We start from the raw sequence: 24,760 nt of genomic DNA, 5'->3' as shown, positions 1-24,760 counted from the left end.
TAATTACACTTGAAATAGAATCGTTGTATACTAGCATTGACCACTGCCAAGGACTTGAGGCCATTAAATATTATTTATCCAAGCGTCCAATTGAATATTATGCACATAGTAAAGTCATCATTGCATTAATTGATTGGTGCTTACATAACAATTTCTTTCTCTTTAATGATGCCTTATACAAACAACTAAGAGGAGTCGCTATAGGGGCCTGTTTCTCCCCCAGCTATGCATGTTTACATGTTGGCTGGTGGGAGGAACAGGTCCTTAGGAGTACACATAAGGCCACATTTGAAGCACATGTCACTGCATATTATCGGTATATCGACGATGTGTTCTTATTATGGCAGGTAACACAGGAAGAGTCAGAACTATTCATTGAAGCCATTAATGATAATTGCATGAATTTAAATTTTACCTCTACTATCGACAAACTACAAATTGATTTCCTTGATGTGAGGCTTCAGGTCAAGGAAGGGGTATTATGTACTAAGCTATTTCGTAAACCCACAGCTGGGAACATAACGTTGCATGCTGAAAGTTCCCACCCAAAACATCTCATAGCGAGTATCCCATATGGAGAAATTCTAAGATTGAAACGTATTTGTAGTGATAATGCAGATTTTTTGACATGCCAAAAGGAAATGTGGGGTTGGACTTTAACGACTGACTTGCTTTTCCACTCTTAGTCCCAAAGGATAACATAGAGTGTACGGGTATTTCTTCTACCCCAGAAAAGGTCCCCCCGTATGGTGCAATATCAAATGACAAGCCAGCGCATTGTGGCAATGAGAAGTATGTTCTTTCTGGTGGGGCTTGGGGTAGGAAACTGGAAACAGAAGTGGTGGCTCAGGTTGTAGCGACTGTAGAAGCTGATGATAAGGTGATTGGCCATAACGGTGGGTTGCTAAATGGTTGCTGGGAATCTGTGTTGGCAGTTTATGGTGTGGTTGAAACTGATAAAAGGAGTGACGAAGTACCCCTACAGGACAAACGTATTATTAGGGGCTCCTCCGATGATAATGTAGCTCCACTTTCACAGGATGTAGTATTTTCCCATTCAAAGGCCAGTACTATTGTCTTGGCGGTTTCAAGCGGCTCCAATTTGGTAGCTGGAACATAGCCGGGCTTGAGTCTCGTATGTGTAACACGGACTGGGTGGATTTTATAAAACAAGGTGATGTTTGGTCATTCCAGGAAACGTGGGCACTCTCATCGGTGTTCTTTGCTGGATATCTAAATTTCAGTAAACCAGCAATTAAAGGTCATAGAGGGCGTGCTATGGGAGGCCTGACCACTTGGGTTCGCCAGTATGAGGGAGTAAGAGCGGAGGAGGTACCAATTGATAGTCCTGACATATTGATGGTTAGAATAAGATCCTCTAAAGGCCTTGACATCTTATTGATTAATATATATGTCAGGGGTATCCAGGGCGGAAGGGTTGCCCCAACCCTTCGCATTTTGGACGATTTTCTATCAGGTGCACTTGTAAACGGGTTCATGGTTGTAATGGGGGATCTTAATTCCTGCTTTGAACCCCTGAGTGTAGGTGATGGCTTACTCACTGAGGTTGAGGATATGACCTGGGGGATTCCCCAGCTTGAGTTAGCCCCGATTGGGAAATGGACGCAATCTGCTACATTTATCAAAGGGTTGTGCCTGGACCAGGGTTTGCGAGCACTAAATGGTAGAGTGCGATCTGACAGGACAGGTATACATACTTTTAGCAACGGCAGACATAGTAGCCGTATTGACTATATTTTAGTCGATGTAAAGATGTGGGCTTCAGTTGAGGACATGGTGGTCACGATCCGTCGGGAAAGTGATCATGACCCGCTGGTGATGGAATTAAGGGACCACAGTTTTCTTGGGTCTGAGAGTTGCATGCTAAATGTCGTTCAGGATGAAGTCGTACTTAGCAACGACATGAGAAGGGTACGTTGGCCAAAAGTCTCTGTTAATGTTGAGGCACGTAAGGAGATTAGATCTTTGGTATCTAATTCTCTAGAAGAAATTTCTAGTTGTGGGTCACAGGACGATATTAATGCAATAATAACTAATATCCACGCTAGTCTATTTGTGGAGTTGAAAAAGCTGTTTGTGAAGACCATCTCCAAGCAGGGTAGGAGGGGGAAACTGAAAACTATATCATGGTTTGACGAGGACTGTCGTCGAACCCATGGGGATCTGTTTAAATCAATAAAGCAAAAAAATCACAGCCAAATAAGGTCTTGTAGGAAGGCATATAATGATGTAAAGCACAAAGCTAAATCCAACTGGGATGAGGAACGGTGGGTACTACTAACCGAAGCATGTAGCTTTCGGAACATGCAACAGTTCTGGCATCTATTAAAATGGGGCAAATCACTGGAAGATCGCCCAAGCCCTGCCTCGGTTGGTCAACACCAGTGGGTATGCTATTTTGAGGAACAATTTAGGAACTGTAGTAGTATTCAGGTTGACATTCCTTGTCTTGTTCCGATTGCTCCTCTTAAATTCACGAGTTGTGAAGTTAAACATATCCTGCAATCTATTCCTAGGGGCATGGCACCTGGCCCGGGTTGTATTCCAGCTGATTTATTTCGGCAGGATCAGGATCTCTGGGTCCCCTACATAGACCATCTGGCCAATGCTCTAGCCTCTGGTGCTAAGGTCCCCGAATCCTGGTTTGGGGCAGAAATCCTGCCAATTTACAAGAAAGGCGATCGGTCGGTTCCATCTAACTACCGGCCAATCAGCCTTATAGATGCGGTACAAAAAATCTCAGCCCGCCTTGTTCTTGGCAGGATTCAGGACTGGATTGATGAGTTTAACATTCTTACTCCACTCCAGGCTGGCTTTCGGTCCCATGTTAGCACCCTAGATCAGGCCCTTCGGTTCATTCTTCTCTACTGGAAGACCGTCACCCTAGGTAAAGGTATCCTTTACGCAGCCTTTGTGGACTTAAGGTCTGCATTTGACCTTGTCCTGAGGGCCAAGTTGTGGGTCTGTTTTGCGAAGCTGGGTATGCCAGCCCCTCTTATACGCCTCTTGGTGAATCTACACGCCCATACATTTGCCCAAGTACGTTGGGGTAAACCAGGGGAGGTAACAGATAGATTTCCAGTTGCTAAAGGTGTAAGGCAAGGGTGTGTTTTAGCCCCCACCCTGTTTTCTCTATATATATGGGGTTACACAATATTTTGCCAATCACCCTACTGATGCCCCGTCCCTGGCTGGAATGAAAATCCCTTTGCTCATGTTCGCAGACGACACCCTTTTAATATCGAAGAACAGACAGAGCCTTCAACAGGCCCTGTCAAGGTTTGAACTGTTCTGCTGCGAGCATGAGCTAGAGGTAAATGTGTCAAAAGCAAAATTTATGGTTCTAAGAGGACACTCCCCGATCACAGCTAGGGTTACTATGGGAGGCACGCACCTGGAACAGACTAAACTGTTTACCTACCTTGGAGTTACGTTTAGCGAGACCCTTAGTTGGACTCAACAGGTTGACCTATTGGCATTAAAGCATACACAGATAGGAGGAGCCTTACTTAAAGAACACAAAGCTCCTTTACCAGGCCTATGTCCCCTTTAATGAAGATCTATGGTATGAAAGTCCTACCATCTGTCTTGTACGGGGCGGAGCTTTGGGGCTACAGTAACCTCGATCCCTTGAAAGTTGTCCAAAATAAATTTCTTAGGGTGGCCACTGGCCTCCCACAGTCATCACCGCGGATCCCACATCTGTATGATCTTGGGTGTCAGCCTGTGGAGGACCTGGCCAGATTGCGACCATTAGCTTTCTGGCGACGCCTTTGGACAACGCCTGAACTTCAGCTTTATGCAAGAGCATGCATAGAGGTTAGGGATCTTCCTGGCTCCCCCAACATTGGTTGGTTTAAAGACTTAAGAACCACCTTGTGTGCCTTGGGGCATGGAGAACTATGGTTAAACCCCGACACTGCAACCTTTCCCTCCAAGAAGGATCTAAAGCTACACTATTGGGACTGGGTGGTAAGAAATAGACATTCGGGATTGACTGATAGTAACCTTACTGGCACATTTGTTGTTATGAAAGATGCCCCCTGTTTTGAAAAATACTGGGATGTCATAACTAAGCCCCTGGACCGCAAACTATATCACCAATATAGGTGCGGCTCTCTGCCTCTAAGGGAGTACACTAAAAAGTGGGGTAAGGGAGGCCCTGGGCATTGTCCTAGGTGTTCAGGACAGGGTGAAAGTGTAAACCATTTTCTTTTTGTCTGCCCGTTGTATACTGCCCCTAGACTAAAGTGGTTAAGCCCAGTTTGTAGAAACTTGGGAACATGCTCAGCAGCCAATGCCAGCAGGATATTAAAGACAGACCTGTCACCCATGATTGCAACTGGAGTAGCGAAATTTTTAGGCTGGGCCTGGATCCTAAGAGCAAGATTCATTAACTCGATTTAGGTTCCAGCGTATATTCACAGGCCTTCCACTGACTATGTGTAAATGTGTTCCCACCCAACGTGCCTTGACTCCCAATGTTATTTGACTAAGGTTTTATTGTAATTTTTAAATGAATTTTCAATGAAGTTTTGTATAAATGATTTAATACGGTCTTAGATTGTTTTAATTTTACCCTATTCTACTTTTGGAATTTTACATGTATTTTAGCTATTGTAAATTGTGATGCATGTCTTTTATGATGTATTAATCGAATAAAGACTTCTTGAAATTGGAAATGTGCAAGCGTCTCAAAAATAGAGGGTACAGCAACAAAATCATTAATGATGCCATTGCTAAAGCTAGTGAGCGTCCCAGGAGTACTTTGTTCACAAAGCATCATACTGATCAGAATCCAGTGAAGGAAGTTTCTGATAGTCCTAGATTTATAACTACTTTCTCTAGGCAGGAGAGAAGAATTAGAGCCATTATGACTAAATATTGGCCAATTGTTTTGACTGATGTGGTGTTACAAGAAAGGTTGCCCAAAGTACCATCAATTACTTTTAGAAAAGGTAAATCTATGGGCACTGACCTTGACAAAAACTCTCCAGAAACTAGGAAACCACCACTCTGGTTGCACTCTGCCAATGGCTTCAGACGCTGTACCTCATGTCGAGCCTGTAAATTCGGGTGCAATAAGACGAGCTATTGCACACCTTTTGAAACATCTCCTGTTCCAATAAAAGGCAGCTATAATTGTAAAACCGAATGTGCAGTTTACGTTTTGACGTGCACTTGTGGGCTAAACTACATTGGTAGTACTAAGCAGCCAGTGCACGTCAGAATATTGCAGCACATAAGGGCAATACTACACAATGATCCCGCTTACCCTGTGGCCAGACACTTTGCTAGTTGCCATGGTAAAGACAATAATTGTCTAACATACTATGTTGTTAGTGCCATACCGAAATCCAAGAGGGGTGGCAATAGAGAGTGACAGCTCAGGCAACTTGAGACCAAGTTCATATTAGATTTTGATAGCATGTGGCCACAGGGATTAAATAACACGGAAGATATGCACACCTTCTTGTAAGGGTATAATTTGGATTGTTGTGTTGATGATGTAAATGGTTATAATTTGGATGTCTATCAATTTTTTGATACCATTGGAGACTTATAAAATTTCCAAATAGTCAGCTGCTACCTTTCCTAGACCTTTCCTTGATTATTGTTTTTATAAGATAATGTTTTTTTAGCAGTATGCCATTTTACGTAATAATTTTATCAATTTTAATATTTTACCCCGGACGGAGTATTTTTATTAATGATGGATTATAATACGTGCTTGCTATCAACTGTTAATATTGTATCTTAGTATATTAATCAAGGTCTTAACATATTATATTTATTACTGCACTGCACTTTTTATGCTATTTTGCACACTACTGTTTTTTGCACTGTCATTTTAGTTCCTAATTTAGGACCTTAGCACTTAAGTACTTTTATTGGGTATTCTGAATTCATCCGGATAGAATTGCAATGCTCATGGGCAGTGCATGTGTGAAATACCAAAAAACAACGATTATTCAATATGGATTTATCCAGAGAGAATCTTTTTGCATTTATGTGCAATTACCAATTGTATCTAAACGATTGTAGTTGTTTAAATTGCTATATTTGTTAAATTAATGTTGTGTGCAAAATACACTAACATTTTAAATTAAATGAATAGCATATAAGCATGTATTGGTGTAGGGTAAAGAAAAAGTACGCTGCACACCTTGCTTCTGAAGTCTTTTTACACTGTCTTTTGACCCTGTGACTGTTCCTTTAATGCAACCCAGGTGTGCACTTTCACTACATGTATAAAAAGAAAGAAATGGCGCAGTTTAAGCTGAATGTGATCAAGGGCTGCATAGCCCGAAACCCGTCGTCGTGAGAGGTGATTAATAAAGTTTTTCTTGCCTGAAAAACTGCTGCAGAGGCCTGAGTCTCCTTCCTCGCCAGGCGCTTGCTTGAAGTGGTCAGGGTAATCTTTGTATATATATATATATATATATATATATATATATATATATATATATATATATATATATTCACAGAAAAAACATAGGTTTCACACACATTATAGTTAGGAATTAGCATTTAAAAAACCTTAGAAATTCATTGAAAAAACTATAGGTTTCACACATGGTATAGTTAGCGTGACATTTCACTCATACAAAACCTTTGAAATTCCCCCGTTAGAGTTAGTTCAGCTAACTATAACTCACGCGCCCGCAATGCACTGCTGATAACGTCACATATTACAGCACTCATGACATGGTCAGTGACATCACTCATGACATCACTGATGACATCTCAAATGGCATCTTGATAACAGGTGAGTAAATCGGAATTCGTAGTTCGGCTGATTTTAGAGGAATTTTTTAAAGTTCCAAAACTCCACACTTAGAAGAATTTCCAAGTAAAACATGTCAATGTTAGCCTATGGAAGGAAATTCAAGTTACTGTAAGTATGGTTACTTTTACATTTCAGGGTCCGTCCTGGGCTCAAAGATGCAGCACTGACGTCTCTCGTGATAACATGTGAGTAAATCGGAATTCATAGTTTGGCTGATTTTACAGGAATTTTTTTAACTTCCAAAACTCCACATTCAGAAAAATTTCCATGTGAAACCAGTTAATGTTTGCCTATGGAATGAAATTCAAGTTACTGGAAGAATGGTTACATTTACTTTTCAGGGTCCTGGGTTCAAAGATGCAGCACTGACTTCTCTCGTGATAGCAGGTGAGTAAATCGGAATTCGTACTTCGGCTGATTTTAGAGGAATATTTCGCTCAATAGTGAAGGAAGGGGCGGGCCCTGAGGAGACATGTGTGCAAACACGCCCTGTAGCGTGTTTTAGGTTGGGGAATATATTCCTCTTCAATCCTGAGGTCACCTGTGAGCCAACTAGCCCATCAGGTACCTCCAGTTTGCGCCAGGGAGCTGCGTTGCAGAGAGGTGTTCAGGGGGTACGCCCCCTTTCTACAACACTCTGCAACACAGCTCCGTGGCACTTACTAGAGGTAGCCGTTGGACTAGTTGGCCCCTAGTGGACCTCTGGATTGAAGAGGAATATATTCACCAACTTAAAATGCGCCACAGGGCGTGTTTGCACACGTCACCTCAAACCCTACCCCCTACCTTCACCACTGTGCAAACATGCCCCGTAACGTGTTCTAAGTTGGGGGATTAAGTCCCCTTGCATACTGGAGGTCCCTGGGGGCCAACTAGCACACCAGGGACCTCCAGTATGCACCAGGGGGCTGCGTTGCAGAGAGGTGTAAAAAGGGGCGTGGCCTCATTACACCTCTCTGCAACGCAGGCCCCTTGCGCGTTTGCAGAGGGGGAACTAATTTCCCTTGCATATTCGGTGTCACTGGGGGCCAACTAGCCCACCCGGAGCCTCCAGTATGGGCCAGGGGGCTCCCTCTGTCAACACTCCGAACCAGGAAGTGTTGGCAGCCATCTTGTGCCTCGGTAGAACCGAGGCACAAGAAAGCAGCAAAAGAAACATGAAAAACACGCAAAGGGGTACGCGTATGGCACGCGGTGAACAAGAAAAACAAACAAAGTCTGCTTTATTCTTAATTAGCCCCCAGGGGGAGCCAAATCCTGGGGGCAATTTTTTTTCCATAATGGGGGGCCCAGAGGGACCCCCCTGCCCTGGGTGTGACGTATTATTTAGAGGAAAACACGTCATCGTTTTTGGCGATCTACTACAACTTACTCCTGTAAAAGGACAACCAGTGTTTAAAAAACTGGCACATGAAGATACCAGAAAGTCTTGGGGAGCATTGAAAATGTTAACATTTGGTCATATTTTGAGAATAAGGAACTTATTGCAAATATGCGACAGGCAAATTGTTATATCTTTGCCTTTAAATATGGCATTCTCTTCAGGGATGTATATGACATCAGTGGGAATGTAAGTGTCATGAGATGCCAGTTGCAGCTATCCTCTCCTTTGTGCCACAAGCCTCCCTGGTGTTGTGTGAATAAATATACTTCAAGCAATTTCAACAAGACTGTCATTTTATTACAAATGATGCTGTTTATGGAACTATTCTTCAAGATATAAGAATTGGAAAAGTGACTAAACATGGCAAAGAAGCTTTACAGAGACGATTACTTTCCAATTTGTTTCTAAATGAAAATATTGTTCCTTAGAAAATATATATGAGAATTGCAGAAAACAAATCTGTAATCTACTTAATGCCAACAGTGCGTGAATGTTCTATATTCAATGAAGAAATTTTAAAGTTGGAAAATGAAGAAATTATAAAATTGGAAGCTATTGATAAAGTAGAACATGAAGGAATCACTATTATTTTGATTGAAAAGTTGAAGAGGAAATTGGATTCTTTAGAGAAATTGATAAGTAAAACTTCTGCTTTAGAAAATAATTTATATGCATGTGTAAACTGTAGGGTAATTTTACGATGTAATTTGAATGTGGAAAAAGGTTTAGTAAATGGAACAATGGGTAAAATTATTGATTTCGTTAATTTTGTAAATAGAGATGGTATTGAATTTTTGAAAATCAAATTTGCTGATATTGCAGAAGTACAACAATTTAGTCGTTGTTCAGCTCGGTTTTTGCTTGTAAAAGATTTATATGTATGCAGAAAACAATTTCCTATTTCTTTGGTGTATGCGGTGACCATTCATAAATCTCAAGGTTTAAGTGTAGATAGTGCTTTAGTGAATATTGAAAGTACCGTGTTTAAAGAGGGTATGGCATATGTTGCTTTGTCTCGACTGAGAACTTTATCTGGATTGTACTTGATTGATTTTGATGAGACAAAGGTTAGTGTAGATGCAAATTGTGTGAAAGAGTATAATAGGTTAAGAAGAGAATATGCACCCAATTTAGGTCAATATCCAGTATTTGAAAAGCGTGTGGTAGGTAGAAAAAAAAGATTTGAGAATATCTGTAGTGAAACTGTACAGAAGTAAAAAAAACAAGATGAAGTTGTGATTGCAAGCAAAAAGAAAAAGGACAGTGTTGAAGAGAATGTTGGTTATCAGTTTGAAAATAGTTCTGGTGTCAACTGCTATGCTACTGTAGTTGTTAATGTTGTTTTTTTTTTCTTGAAAGATTGCAACAGCAAATTGTTGAAAATCGGGAAGAAAGATTCTGTTTGTTGTTGTATTCTGTTTATGAGAAATGTTGTAGTGATAAAAGTAAAATACAAAGTGTTTCTGATATTCGAAATGTTTTGGTCATATGGTTACTTCAAAACACAAAAATGTGTCTGCTCTCTAGAAATAATCAAATGGCTCAGCTGGAGTCCAATAATAGAAGAACCACAGAAATGAGCTTGCTGTCACCAGAAGGAACACATCACATCATAATCAGAGTCACATCAAGTTTAGAAAAATATATAAATAATTGTATTCATTTTCTTAAATGGGAATATATTATTTCATTGGGAACAAAGTACCAGCACATAGATGATGTGGTACTAGAAATCAAGAGTTATATACACCCCAAACAACCTACAACTTCAATCAACAGACACAACCAACACACTCATCCAGAAGGGTCCCACCTTTTGGGGAAGAAAGGGATACAGCATTCAATCTGCAATAAAACAACATCATATGTTTTTTAATAAAACAATTTCTTAGTGTGAACAGTTTATTTTGTAATTTTTAAACAACATGCATACATTATGCTACTCAATTTCATCAACATTCTGGTAGAAACAGCAAGCCCAAAAACTACACAGAACGATCTCAGAGTATAGGTTACTTAATCGAACTACAACCATGCGGATCCATCCAAACCACAAAACAGGAAACATAGTACACAAATTGCCATGGTCTTCTTAGCCGATCAAGAAGGCGGGATGGGTAGAGATGGAAAGAAACCCCCCCAAAGCACACGGCCCCCTAAGCCTTTTAATAAACCCTCCCATGAGGAGGTGGATTCAATAGCCAAAAGAGGACACCCTCCCGTAACTTCCTGCAGCCATATAATACTCACAAAGGCTGATAAGAAAGTCAAAATGAGGAGAGTCCCTGGGATCTAATGGGGAATCTACCAATAGCTTAATGCAGAGAACTAAAGTTCACTTAACTTACCAGTCGCGGGGTAACGGTATCAAAGATTTTAGCCTGGGGCTCGAGGTAATAGGTCACCATAGATTTCACCCATGAACCACTAGAGGGATCATCATTCAGTACCAAACTGGGGCTGAGGGGAATACCAAAGCCCAGCATGAGTCTTCGACTGCAGCAAACAGGTTTACCTAACGTTTAGAGTCCTCAGCTGTAAAAGACTCAACGATGCTAGTAGGCATACACTTACCCAGATCCAGATATAGTCGTTCTGTAAATGGAGGATCAGCTACTCGTCAGTTCAGGAATCGACATATACTCAGTGTTCGGTTCAGACAAAGGACAGTAAATGGTATATGCTCACAGATTAATTGCTGGTGTATCCAGCATTTCACAGTCTAGAGAAAAAAAACGATGAACACAAACATCAGACATTAAGGTTCAAACCTGAGCTCGAATAAGAAACCCACAAGATCGAGGACATCAGGAGCCATAATTTAAGCCTGCAAATTCACGATATCCCGAGTGCAGACTGAAGGTCAATACTTGCTCCGTGAACAAAACGATAAAACGATAAATGGCCCAGAGACACCCACAGCAGCGGCAAAATTACCTGGTGTGAACTGTGGGATTCATCAATATGGTGCTCCAGATGACGGGACAATAAAGTTCTTCAACTCATTATCTGCGCCAGGGGGAAAGTAAACAGCAGGTCAGGGACCGGCAACTAACTTCAGGCGATTCGCTAAACAAAACCCTTCGAAAACAGTCCCGGATATCAATGAGGTTATTAGGCAGCTCATGACTAAGGCTCCTTTTCCGCCAAGTAACAGGTTAAAGCTAAAGGCGTCTCCCAGGAGCAAAACAAATCGACCTGATTTGTCGCAAACTGAGATAGCGCCGAGATGTATGTACAGGGCCCCCTGGCGTCATGCCAAAGCTATGGAGAAAGATAGCTCAATATAGTCATACATTCACCCACCCGTTGAACAAATGGACATAATGTCGCAAAAAACGGGTCACAATGTAACCTCCACAGAGCGTTGCAGCCCTCTCAGGCTCAGCAAATTTAGAATGGCTCGAAATTAGGGGGCTTCCAGAGCCAACATACCTGGAGGATTCGGGAAAAAAAGCAGTCCAATGGCATAGAGTACGCGTACAACGCAAACGGCCCTCGGGTGAACCCGGAAGAGCACGTTGCAAAAGCCTGCAAGGTTTAAATCAGGCGTCGGAAGAATAAACGGCCAATAGGAACAGGCCGGAGAGAGGAGCTCGCACTGAGCTTGGCAAGAGTTAAACACCGGAGTGGAGCCACAAAGGCACAATCGAAAATTCTAGCAGGTCGCCAACCGGAGAGTATAGTAGCACTGGAACAACAATACCCAGAGCACACTTGGATATTCAATACACCTCCACCTAACGCAGAGGAGACTAAGGCCAGGTAGGCGCATAGGGCAGACGGATTCATGTAGATTTTATCGTATCACCTCAATATTGGGAACTCACCATATTAAAACTCAAAGGTTTCCCAATGGTGATAGGTAGCGAAATTACACCAATTGGGAACAAGGGCCCAGATCTCATAAAGAACTGCCCGGTAAATGTAATCAAAAGATCATGGCCAATTAACACAGGAAAGTGCACAGGCGAGACACCGAGCACGTACTTTTAAATGGATAATCCATTAAACAATGGCATTCTCCCAGAGGCAGTGCTCGTTTAGACCCTTCTTGACTGCATTCAATAGGAAAATCCAGAACACTTCCCTTTTCTTCCTAAGGGCGGAACTGTCCTTGCCGGCAATGGTACGTACCCTCTCCAGGATCGACCATTTAAGGTCCAGCTCGGAATGATTGGCTTTCATCCAGTGTTGCACAAGTGGAGCCCCACTTTTTGCATTTCTGATACTGGATTTGTGCTCACCAATCCGGTGTCTACATTCACGCCCTGTCTCACCAACATAAGGCAACCGACAGGGGAAGAGGACAACGTACACAACGTTAGACGAGCGACAATGGCTCATTCCGCTCAATTTGATGGTGTGGTTATCAATCTTTAGGGTGTCATCCACCAGAGCATGTGGGCATGCTTGGCATGCACCACAACGATGGTGGCCCTCAACTGGGGGAAGGCCGAGAACTCCCGTCTGTCTACTCTTAATGGGTACAGATACCGCACCACGCACTAAATGGTTGCATAGATTTTTGTTTCTGCAGAAAGCAAAGAGTGGTTTGAGTATCGCTTTTTCCTGATCTCACATGTTCAAAAGATACCACAGGGAGTTTTGGACATATGTTCTGGTTCTACTAAATTTACGCAGAATATTCAGCAAGATTGTCAGGAATTTTTAATGTTTATGCTTGTTGGAATATGAAGGTATAGATATTAAAAACCTTTTTGGCCTTTCTTATAAATGGCAACATGACTGTGAAAATTGTTTGTTTACATGTACCACTAACATAGACACAGAAATATTCATATATTTGACTTTACCTGACTGTGAATCAGTGTCTTTTAACAATCTAGTTAGTGGAGCAAATCAATACATGAATTGTAGCCAAAGTTAAATCATAATTGTCATCAACACTAGTTATACAAAGATATAGACAGTATGTCGTTTTAATGCTGCAACGTTGTAGAGCTGATGAAATAAAATTGGAAACTTTAATTAAAAATGTTGTAGCTACTCAAGTATCAATATCAGGAAGAACTTTTGTAGCTGTTGGAATTATTTTTCATGATGGACATTCTAAAACATCTGGACATTACACTGTTTATTTCAAATGTCTGAAAGGTCGGATACATTGTAATGATAGTCAATTGGTTTTTAAACAACGTTTTCCTAAAGAGTTGCCAAATTCTTACCTAATATCTTTAAAGCCGAAATTTTAGGAACAAAATTTGGCCTTTCAGGATTACTGCTGTTAAGGTAGGTTGTAAAATAAACATAACAAAAAGAGGGAGGGAGAGAGATAAAAGTGGATTCAGTCTCCCATGATATTCATATAAACAGAATGGAATCCATTTAAAGAGTGGTAGTGATCCCTAAAGTGATGGGGAGCACACAGTGTTGTTTAAATGCCCCTCACACACCAACAGGCCCCTTGGTGTCATGCTTCATCATCGGGGCCTTCGCAAACCTCTACGGGATGCGGCGTGCTACAACTCACGGATACGCAGGAGCACTTAGTAGTGAACTATGTGTAGGTGTGTGGAGGGAGGGTGTGAGTAAAGGGGTGAGGTGAAAAAGGTGAAAGATAAAAATATCAGGCTCGTAGGAAAAATTATTTATTATACCCTCGGCTGGTACTGTTAAAAAGTGCAAAAAATAGTTGAACAATATACAAATTAAGGTATATCAACCTTTGAATAGCGTCGACATGTTTCGGAGTACTGCGACTCCTTCTTCAGGACGAGGATCTGCACATTGATCCCCACCTTACTCACATGGGTGTGAAAAGAATGTAAAAGGGTATTGTACCAAATATTTCTAGGTGAAATGTACCTATCAATGTTGTATGTACGCTCTGTTGCGCCCAATAGGCGTAAGAGGAACCTGTGGGATAGAAAACATACAGAAAACATCACAGTCGGACGTCCAGAGACAGGGAAACAAAATCAATTTCCTGTTACTTTAAGGGTAAAAATGGACCAGAAATTGTGGCCCAAGGACCCTGTGAAAAAATTGAAAAAGACTGAAAAAGACACATACTCTCGACATAGACATACATAAAATGGTAATACATAAAGTGGTAATGCGCCAAAGTCTTGATCCCAGAGATACTGGCTGTAAAAAAGAGAAAAAGCTATATAGCGAGCTTACTTATTGTTTGAAAAAGTCTGACCTCATGAGCCCAAGCGTGGTATTGGGGGGTTCATTCCTCACTGCTTAGTATAGCAACCTAAAAAATGTTTACGGGTAGGTTTTAGGATTAGATAGTTGTACAAACAGAAATAAATGACCCTCGATTCAGCAGGTGGACTCACGGTTACTGCACGGTCTAGTCGACTGTCTTCCCCTCAACGCGGCTCCGAAGAAGTGAGCAGTCAGGCTAGGTGAAGGTTTTTATACACTGCCATGCGCATCAATTAGTGGGTTCAATTAGAAACGGAAGACTGCCCATACATGGGTGTAATGCAGAGGGAAGGTCCGGTGAAGCGCTGTGGATAAATGCGCGATGCGGGCACGTACTGCGCATGCGTTAGTGGATAGTATCTCTATATTCGCGCATGCGCGTTATTATTGCAGCGCCACTCCGAGGGGCATGAGCTGTAACAAGACGCTAAGTTCTGCGCATGATCACCTCGTGAAAAATGGGACATAGGCAGAGACAGTCTCACCTCTACCCATTCTAAGTATCATGTGGCTATTTTAAAGGAAAAAGCAGTATTCAACTAAATTATAGAGGGACATAGGCAAATCTTGGTGCCACAGACAGTCACATCATTACCTATTCTAAGTATCACAGGGGTTTTTAAAAAAATTCTTCTGAAACACAAGGAAAGCAGTTCCAATTAAATTACAGTGGCCATGTGGGCAGGGTCAGCGAACCATTTTCTCTACTAGAAAAAAAGGTCATCACAGATCAACGTAACTGGCTCCAAGGGATGGAGTCATTCAGCCCTGTGGTGGCTGTCCCAAGGCGGAACACCAACCTCTGTTCCTTTTCAAATAGTCCCGCCTCTGTGGGGAGCTGTTCAATTACTGTCCAGTGAATTTCATTCACACAGTGTTGAAATTCAAGAAAGTGGGCTGCCATTTTTGTGGTTGATTTTTTGCATCTTATATTACTCTTATGATCATTGATCCGTATCTTGATTTGCCTTGTCGTCATCCCCACATATTCTTTTTTGCTGGGGCACGTGATAAGATACACAACGTTCTTACTGTTACAGTTGGAAAAAGTGCGTTGTTCCCAACTGGTGCCATTAGCGAAGGTGATGGTCTTACTCTTCCTGGTCAGGTGACAGCTGTTGCAGTTGCCACACGGATAGTGGCCCTGTACTCCTTTTAACCTTGTTTGTTCTACTCGTTTGTCAGGGGGTCTAGTGTGGACAAGCATGTCTTTTAAATTCCTGCCACGTTTATGAGCAAAAAGTGGTTTCTCTAGGTCCAGTGAACCGCGTGTCAAAATGCACCAATGTTTATTGACCAGTTTGGAAACTTGGTTCGATACTGGGCTGTAAGTGGTGACACAGACTGTTCTGCTCGGTTGATTTTCTCTCACAGGTTTTTCTTCCAAAAGGGCTTCGCGGTTATTATTCCTCGCTTTTTTCATTGCCTTCTGGATAACCTGGTTCGGGTATTTTCTCTGTTTTAGTTTTTTACGAAGGTCCATTGCCTGAGCTTTGTATTTCGTTATGTCGCTGCAATTGCGACGTAGACGTAGGAACTGCCCGTATGGTAAGTTCTCCCTCAGGTGACGCGGATGGAAACTGTCAAACCTGAGGAGGCAGTTCCTCGCAGTTGGTTTGAAGTGGGTCTCAGTTTTTAGCAGACCGGTCTCGTGGTAGATGTTCAGATCTAAGAAAACCATAGAACTGTTCGACATCTGGTGGGTGAATTTGAGGAATGGGTTCTGGATGTTGAGCCACTGCATGAATTCAGTGATTGATTGGCCATCCTCTTCCCAGATCACCAAAATGTCGTCGATGTAGCGACTCCACGTGTGGATTCTTTCCCTGAAGGGATTGTCTGGGTGGAGAATTTTGGAAGATTCAAGATGGTGGACGTATAGTACCGCCAGACTAGGGGCAAAAGTACTCCCCATGCTGGTTCCATGGCTTTGCCAATAGAGAGTTCCCTCATATTCGAAAAAGTTCTTTGTAAGAGCTAGCGAGATACACTCCATGACTACTCCCCGGGGAGTCTGATATTCCCATTGGTCAGAGTAGAGTACTTCCTCGATAATCAGTAGTGTCTCGTCATGTGGGAGGCTCGTGTAGAGACTCTCCACATCAAGGCTCAACAGCATTTGTGATTCAGGGTCAAAAGGGTGGTCCTGTAGCAATTGTAGAACCGCTTTTGTGTCTCTCAGGTATGTGTTGGTGGCTTGTACTAAAGGTCGTAAGAAGGCATCTGCGAACTTCGACAGTGAACTGAGCAAAATAGACACTAAACAAAGGGTGTTCCAAAACTTGAGCAAGCGAGAGAATGAAGCGATCAGAGAATTAAAACAAAATAAAGATCTTATTATAAAACCTGCAGACAAAGGTGGAGCAGTAGTCATACAGACCACCATTGCATATGATAAAGAATGCAGGAGACTCCTCTCTGACAGAAGGAATTATCGAGTACTGGCAGTAGACCCAACGGAGTCCCTACGAGTAAGAATAGAGGCGATGATTGAGGAAGCCTTGGCGCATAATTGGCTTACTAAAAAAGAATCAGAATTTCTTGTTCAAAAAAAACCCCGGACTCCCTACTTCTACACCATACCCAAGGTCCACAAGAACCTTGAAAGTCCACCAGGCCGCCCCATTGTGTCTGGTATTTCATCGATCCTCGAGCCACTGTCGAAGTTCGCAGATGCCTTCTTACGACCTTTAGTACAAATGTAAATGTAAATGTACAGGAATTTATATAGCGTAAATCACCAAGCGGTTTCTAAGCGCTTGCTTAGGGAACCCGTCCTGGTATTCCCCTGTGAGATAACCCCAGCAGGGTATCCGCAAGGTGAAAGCCAGGCATCCCGCCGCGAGGGGCCGCTGTGGAGATTAAGCAAGCTATTGCCCAGAGTCGCAGAGTGTGAACCCGTGAATCGAGTAGGCACCAGAGCGAGAATTGTCGAGTCCATGGACATTTTAGGACTCAAGACCCCGCCGAACCGGGAATTGAACCCTGGTCCCGGGCTGACCTCTGCTTCCAGGTCTGCCTCCTCTAACCAGTGAGCCACACTTCTCCACACATACCTGAGAGACACAAAAGCGGTTCTACAATTGCTACAGGACCACCCTTTTGACCCTGAATCACAAATGCTGTTGAGCCTTGATGTGGAGAGTCTCTACACAAGCCTCCCACATGACGAGACACTACTGATTATCGAGGAAGTACTCTACTCTGACCGATGGGAATATCAGACTCCCCGGGGAGTAGTCATGGAGTGTATCTCGCTAGCTCTTACAAAGAACTTTTTCGAATATGAGGGAACTCAGAAGTGTGGCTCAGGGGTTAGAGGCAGCAGACCCGGAAGCTGAGATCGGTCCTGGACCATTGTTCAATTCCCCGCCTCGGCGGGGTCTTGGGCTAAAAATTCCACGGACTCGATAATTCTCGCCCCGGTGCCTCCTCGACTCACGGGTTCACACTCTGCGACTCTGGGCAATAGCTTGTTTAATCTCCACAACGGCCCCTAGCGGCGGGATGCCTGACTTTCACCTTGTGGATACCCTGCTATCTCACAGGGGAATACCAGGAAGGGTTCCCTAAGCAAGCGCCGGGAAACCCACTGCGGGTAGCTGTGCGCTATATAAGCTCAACTACATTTACATTTACATTTATTGGCAAAGCCATGGAACCAGCATGGGGAGTACTTTTGCCCCTAATCTGGCGGGACTATACGTCCACCATCTTGAATCTTCCAAAATTCTCCACCCAGACAATCCCTTCAGAGAAAGAATCCACACGTGGCGTCGCTACATCGACGACATTTTGGTGATCTGGGAAGGGGATGGCCAATCAATCACTGAATTCATGCAGTGGCTCAACATCCAGAACCCATTCCTCAAATTCACCCACCAGATGTCGAACAGTTCTATCGTTTTCTTAGATCTGAACATCTACCACGAGACCGGTCTGCTAAAAACTGAGACCCACTTCAAACCAACTGCGAGGAACTGCCTCCTCAGGTTTGACAGTTTCCATCCGCGTCACCTGAGGGAGAACTTACCATACGGGCAGTTCCTACGCCTACGTCGCAATTGCAGCGACATAACGAAATACAAAGCTCAGGCAATGGACCTTCGTAAAAAACTAAAACAGAGAAAATACCCGAACCAGGTTATCCAGAAGGCAATGAAAAGAGTGAGGAATAATAACCGCGAAGCCCTTTTGGAAGAAAAACCTGTGAGAGAAAATCAACCGAGCAGAACAGTCTGTGTCACCACTTACAGCCCAGTATCGAACCAAGTTTCCAAACTGGTCAATAAACATTGGTGCATTTTGACAAGCGGTTCACTGGACCTAGAGAAACCACTTTTTGCTCATAAACGTGGCAGGAATTTAAAAGACATGCTTGTCCACACTAGACCCCTGACAAACGAGTAGAACAAACAAGGTTACAAGGAGTACAGGGCCACTATCCGTGTGGCAACTGCAACAGCTGTCACCTGACCAGGAAGAGTAAGACCATCACCTTCGCTAATGGCACCAGTTGGGAACAACGCACTTTTTCCAACTGTAACAGTAAGAACGTTGTGTATCTTATCACGTGCCCCTGCAAAAAAGAATATGTGGGGATGACGACAAGGCAAATCAAGATAAGGATCAATGAGCATAAGAGTAATATAAGATGCAAAAAATCAACCACAAAAATGGCAGCCCACTTTCTTGAATTTCAACACTGTGTGAATGAAATACACTGGACAGTAATTGAACAGCTCCCCACAGAGGCGGGACTATTTGAAAAGGAACAGAGGTGGGTGTTCCGCCTTGGGACAGCCACCACCGGGCTGAATGACTCCATCCCCTGGAGCCAGTTACGTTGATCTGTGATGACCTTTTTTTCTAGAAGAGAAAATGGTTCACTGACCCTGCCCTCATGATGGCCACTGTAATTTAATTGGAACTGCTTTCCTTGTGTTTCAGAAGAATTTTTTAAAAAACCCCCGTGATACTTAGAATAGGTAATGATGTGACTGTCTGTGGCACCAAGATTTGCCTATGTCCCTCTATAATTTAGTTGTAATTTAGTTGAATACTGCTTTTTCTTTTAAAATAGCCACATGATACTTAGAATGGGTAGAGGTGAGACTGTCTCTGCCTATGTCCCATTTTTCACGAGGTGATCATGCGCAGAACTTAGCGTCTTGTTACAGCTCATGCCCCTCGGAGTGGCGCTGCAATAATAACGCGCATGCGCGAATATAGAGATACTATCCACTAACGCATGCGCAGTACGTGCCCGCATCGCGCATTTATCCACAGCGCTTCACCGGACCTTCCCTCTGCATTACACCCATGTATGGGCAGTCTTCCGTTTCTAATTGAACCCACTAATTGATGCGCATGGCAGTGTATAAAAACCTTCACCTAGCCTGACTGCTCACTTCTTCGGAGCCGCGTTGAGGGGAAGACAGTCGACTAGACCGTGCAGTAACCTTGAGTCCACCTGCTGAATCGAGGGTCATTTATTTCTGTTTGTACAACTATCTGATCCTAAAACCTACCCTTAAACATTTTTTAGGTTGCTATACTAAGCAGTGAGGAATGAACCCCCCAATACCACGCTTGGGCTCATGAGGTCAGACTTTTTCAAACAATAAGTAAGCTCGCTATATAGCTTTTTCTCTTTTTTACAGCCAGTATCTCTGGGATCAAGACTTTGGCGCATTACCACTTTATGTATTACCATTTTATGTATGTCTATGTCGAGAGTGTGTGTCTTTTTCAGTCTTTTTCAATTTTTTCACAGGGTCCTTGGGCCACAATTTCTGGTCCATTTTTACCCTTAAAGTAACAGGAAATTTATTTTGTTTCCCTGTCTCTGGACGTCCGACTGTGATGTTTTCTGTATGTTTTCTATCCCACAGGTTCCTCTTACGCCTATTGGGTGCAAGAGAGCGTACATACAACATTGATAGGTACATTTCACCTAGAAATTTTTGGTACAATACCCTTTTACATTCTTTTCACACCCATGTGAGTAAGGTGGGGATCAATGTGCAGATCCTCGTCCTGAAGAAGGAGTCGCAGTACTCCGAAACATGTCGACGCTATTCAAAGGTTGATATACCTTAATTTGTATATTGTTCAACCTATTTTTTGCACTTTTTAACAGTACCAGCCGAGGGTATAATAAATAATTTTTCCTACGAGCCTGGTATTTGTATCTTTCACCTTTTTCACCTCACCCCTTTACTCACACCCTCCCTCCACACACCTACACATAGTTCACTACTAAGTGCTCCTGCGTATCCTTGAGTTGTAGCACGCCGCATCCCGTAGAGGTTTGCGAAGGCCCCGATGATGAAGCATGACACCAAGGGGCCTGTTGGTGTGTGAGGGGCAATTAAACAACAAGTTAAGGTAGGTTGGTCTGGTGTTGTAGCGTACTTTGTAAGTGAGGGTGAGGAGCTTGAAGGTTATTCTCTTGTTAAAATGAAGCCAGTGTAGATCTCTCAGGTGGTGGGTGATGTGGATGCGGCAGGGGACATTGAGGATCAGTTGGGCGGAAGTGTTTTGGACTCGTTGTAGGTGTTTGTCTGAGTTGAGATTTAGAGAGTTTATCCTTATACAGTTGGTGACGTCTTTCGGTGGTATGTGGTTCCTTGGTGAGGGAGAAGATGAGTTGGGTGTCGTTGTCTTATAATATTGTTCAGGTTGTGATGGTGGGCTACTTGTGTGAGGGTTTCATGTAGATGTTGAATAGTGTCAAGGGGAGGGATGAGCCCTGGGGGACTTTGTAAATGATGTTGCTGGTTTTGAATCAGAAAAGTGGGAGACAGAGGCTGAGGATTAGTATTGAAGACATTCCAAGCTAAGAAATTTAGATGGACTATTTGGCCATGAGGAAAAGTATGTAAAACCATTAAGGACTATTTGTTGTATATTTTGTCAGCATATATTTGCAGTGTATGAAAACTAATGAAAGAGTTTTGTTATTTTAAGATTGTTTGACATATCTCATAGTTTCATAAGAAATTGCTGTTAGAAAAAAACATTTAACATATGTTTTATTTCTATTTTTTAGATTGTTATTGAGAATGTTGAATGTTTTTTTTAAGATAATCTTACTGATTGTCTTTTTTTTGCCCGCTGTTATGTGATGAATACTATTGAACTCACTGTTTCTATTGAAATTCAATATATTCTGAGAACAGCAAAATAGGCAAATGAAATGCTTTACAAATTATTTTGTGTTGTAAAATACATATTGTAACTGTATTTTTTTTGTCTTCCACAGATGCTACTTTTATAATATATATCTCTTTTATTATTTATTATTTTGAAGGTAAGTATAAGTAACTGTTAAAAATGATCGATGGGATGTGCTTCCACAGAGCTGAAGTAACAACACATGGATGGAGTACATAAGTGTGTAAAGATGGTTTGTATCTTTTAAAGACATTTGAAAAAATTAAAATATATATACTGAGTGTACCTGTATTCTTTGCATTTTACTACAACACATCTACTAGTTTGGAACAGTTAAGGTGATTAGACATTGTACTTTTTTTAGTACTGCATTTTATTATAACAGCCTTAGTTTTTTCCTATAGTGATAAGGAGTGACTGGTTTGAAAATGTAAGTCAATTTTATAACCGCACATTCATATAAATAATTATATTGATATAATCTTATAAAGTAGTTGAGAATGGTATTTGTATACTATTTCTTAAAGGGCAAAATAGTTGATAAAGCTAGTTTTGTGTTATGTATTAGGAAAAATCATAAAATGAAGTGGTTTTTTTTGTACAAGGACCTACAACATAAGAAATTCACTATGGAACAACAACAGAACAATATAGAAGACGGTTTCGAAATTAGTAACACTCTCATAGTAGAGCTCAACATACCTTTCATGGGCAGCGAGAAAGAAGAGGAAGAAATTAGTGCTGCAGATATCAGCTGTGATTTCCTAGACCAAACCTTGGATGCTGATTTTGTGCAAGCATTAGATGACATCGAGTTTGATCATATGACATTTGAATTTGAAATACCTGATGAAATTATTTTAGAAGCTCTATTAAATTATGAGATGTTACAAGAATAAATGAATTATTATATAATAATAATGGTTTGCGACACTCTTCTTGCAGAATTGTAATCATTCAGCTAGTACTCAAGTACTCATGGTGCAAAGTGGGCCTTTGGGCATGGACTGCTTCAAACCCCTATAGACTATGCATGCACTCTTCTATGCCCCGGCAAACTTGTCTTTTATAGCTTCTATTTCCCAGTCTATATCCTTACACTTCCAGCAAACTCTCTGTGATTGCTGATTCAGTATTGTACTGAGCTATTCAGCAGAATGTCCTTATCTATGCACTGTGCTAAAAATGAAGCTCTTTTAAATTCAGTCGGACACTCTCCTTGCAGAACTGTAATTATCCAGTCAGTACCCAAGTAATCAGGGGAGAGGAGTTGGCCTAATGGGTAGGGCGCTCGACCTCAAACCTGGGGATCTGGGTTCGAGTCTCGGTAACGACGCCAAAACCTCCTGTGATTCTGGGCAAATCACTTAATCTCCCCGTGCCTAAAATGAATGTGTGTCCTCATGTAATGTAACTGGTGATATATAAAGCGCTCTGATACCTGATTCGGTTCGGGTCTAGTTCGCGCTATATAAAACTCTACAAAAAAAAAATCATGAAGCAAAGTAGGCCTTAGGCCATTAGCTGTTTTAAACCTGTATAGACTATGCATGCAGTCTTCTATGTACCTGCAAACTTATTTTTTATACCTTCAATTCCCCAGTCTGTATTATTAGACTTTCACCAATCACTCTCACTCTACTTTTTCAATATTGTAGTGAGCCATTCAGCAGTATTTCCTTATGTCTGTACTGTGGTAAATCTGAAGCTGTTATAAATTCAGTCAGGCACTTTCTTTGATGAACTGTAATCATCCACTCAGTACCTAAGTACTCATGCATTAAAGTAGGCCTTAGGTCAGGACTGCTTTAAACTGCTATACACTTTGCATGCAGTGTTTTATGCACCGGTATACTTATCTTTGAAACCTTCAATTCCCTATTCTGTATCCTTATACTTCCAGCAAACACTATCACACTACTGTTTCAGTATTATATTGAGTCATACAGCACTATGTGCTTATCTATACACTGTTCTAAAAGTGAAGCTGCTATACATTCAGCAGACAGTCTCCTTGCAGAATTGTAATCATGGGGTAAAGTGAGCCTTAGGGCATGGACTGCTTAAAACCTCTATAGATTATGCATGCACTGTTCTATGCCCCGGCAAACTTGTGTTTTATACCTTCAATTCCACAGTCTCTATCCTTACACTCCCAGTAAACACTCTGTGATTGTTGATTCAGTATTGTACTGACGTATTCAGCAGAATGTCCTTATCTATGCACTGTGCTAAAAATGAAGCTCTTATAAATTCAGTCATGCAGTCTCTTTGCTGAACTGTAATCATGCAGTCAGTACCCAAGTAATTATGGAGCAAAGTAGGCCTTAGGCCATGGACTGCTTTAAACCCCTATAGACTATGTTTGCAGTCTTTTATGCACCTGTAAACTTGTCTTTTATATCTCATATTCCCAGTCCCATTCCTCAGTCCGTTTCCAAGTAGTCATGCACCAAAGTAGGCCTTAGGGCATGGACTGCTTCAAATCCCTATAGACTATGCATTCACTGTTCTATATACCAGCAAACTTGCCTTTTATACCTTCAATTGCCCAGTCTGTATTGTTACACTTTCACCAAACACTCTCACACTACTGTTTCAGTATTGTAGTGAACCATACAGCAGTATTTGCTTATCTATACACTGTTGTATTAAAAAAAAAAAATTATTGAGAGATTTAAAAGAGAAAACACAATAAATACACAGTTATATAGTTACACGTGCTTCCATGATCGGGGGAATAATATAAAACCACTATACACATTAATAGATTGCACCTATATAAATTGATTTATCACTGCACTCGTGTATCTCTCCAGATTTTCAAGGGTGCCCATATATTTAGCCCCTGCTCACATGTTTTTCTGCCCTTGGATTCATATAAGGCAGACTCTATATTATGTATACCCAAGAGTCTGGTCAGCCACATCTGTAAAGACAGGGCAACCGTATCCTTCCATGCAGCTGATATAAGAATACGAAAGACTGCCACCAATATAAGTACAAAAGCTTTCATCTATATCTTTAGACCCAACTTACTTTCGCATCCTAAGATCATTAAGGTCGGGGATAGACTGATCTTAACGCCTAGCAGCCCCTCCCAGAATGTCTCAATCTCCCTTTTGATTATACTTAACTCATCGCACTGATGAAACATGTGTAGGAGATCAGCCGGACCTTTCGAGCATCTGGGACACCTATTATCT

The sequence above is a fragment of the Lissotriton helveticus genome, chromosome 1_1 (genome assembly GCF_964261635.1).
Source record: "Lissotriton helveticus chromosome 1_1, aLisHel1.1, whole genome shotgun sequence".
Classification (NCBI taxonomy): Eukaryota; Metazoa; Chordata; class Amphibia; order Caudata; family Salamandridae; genus Lissotriton; species Lissotriton helveticus.
Note: the sequence above shows the minus strand (reverse complement) of the source record.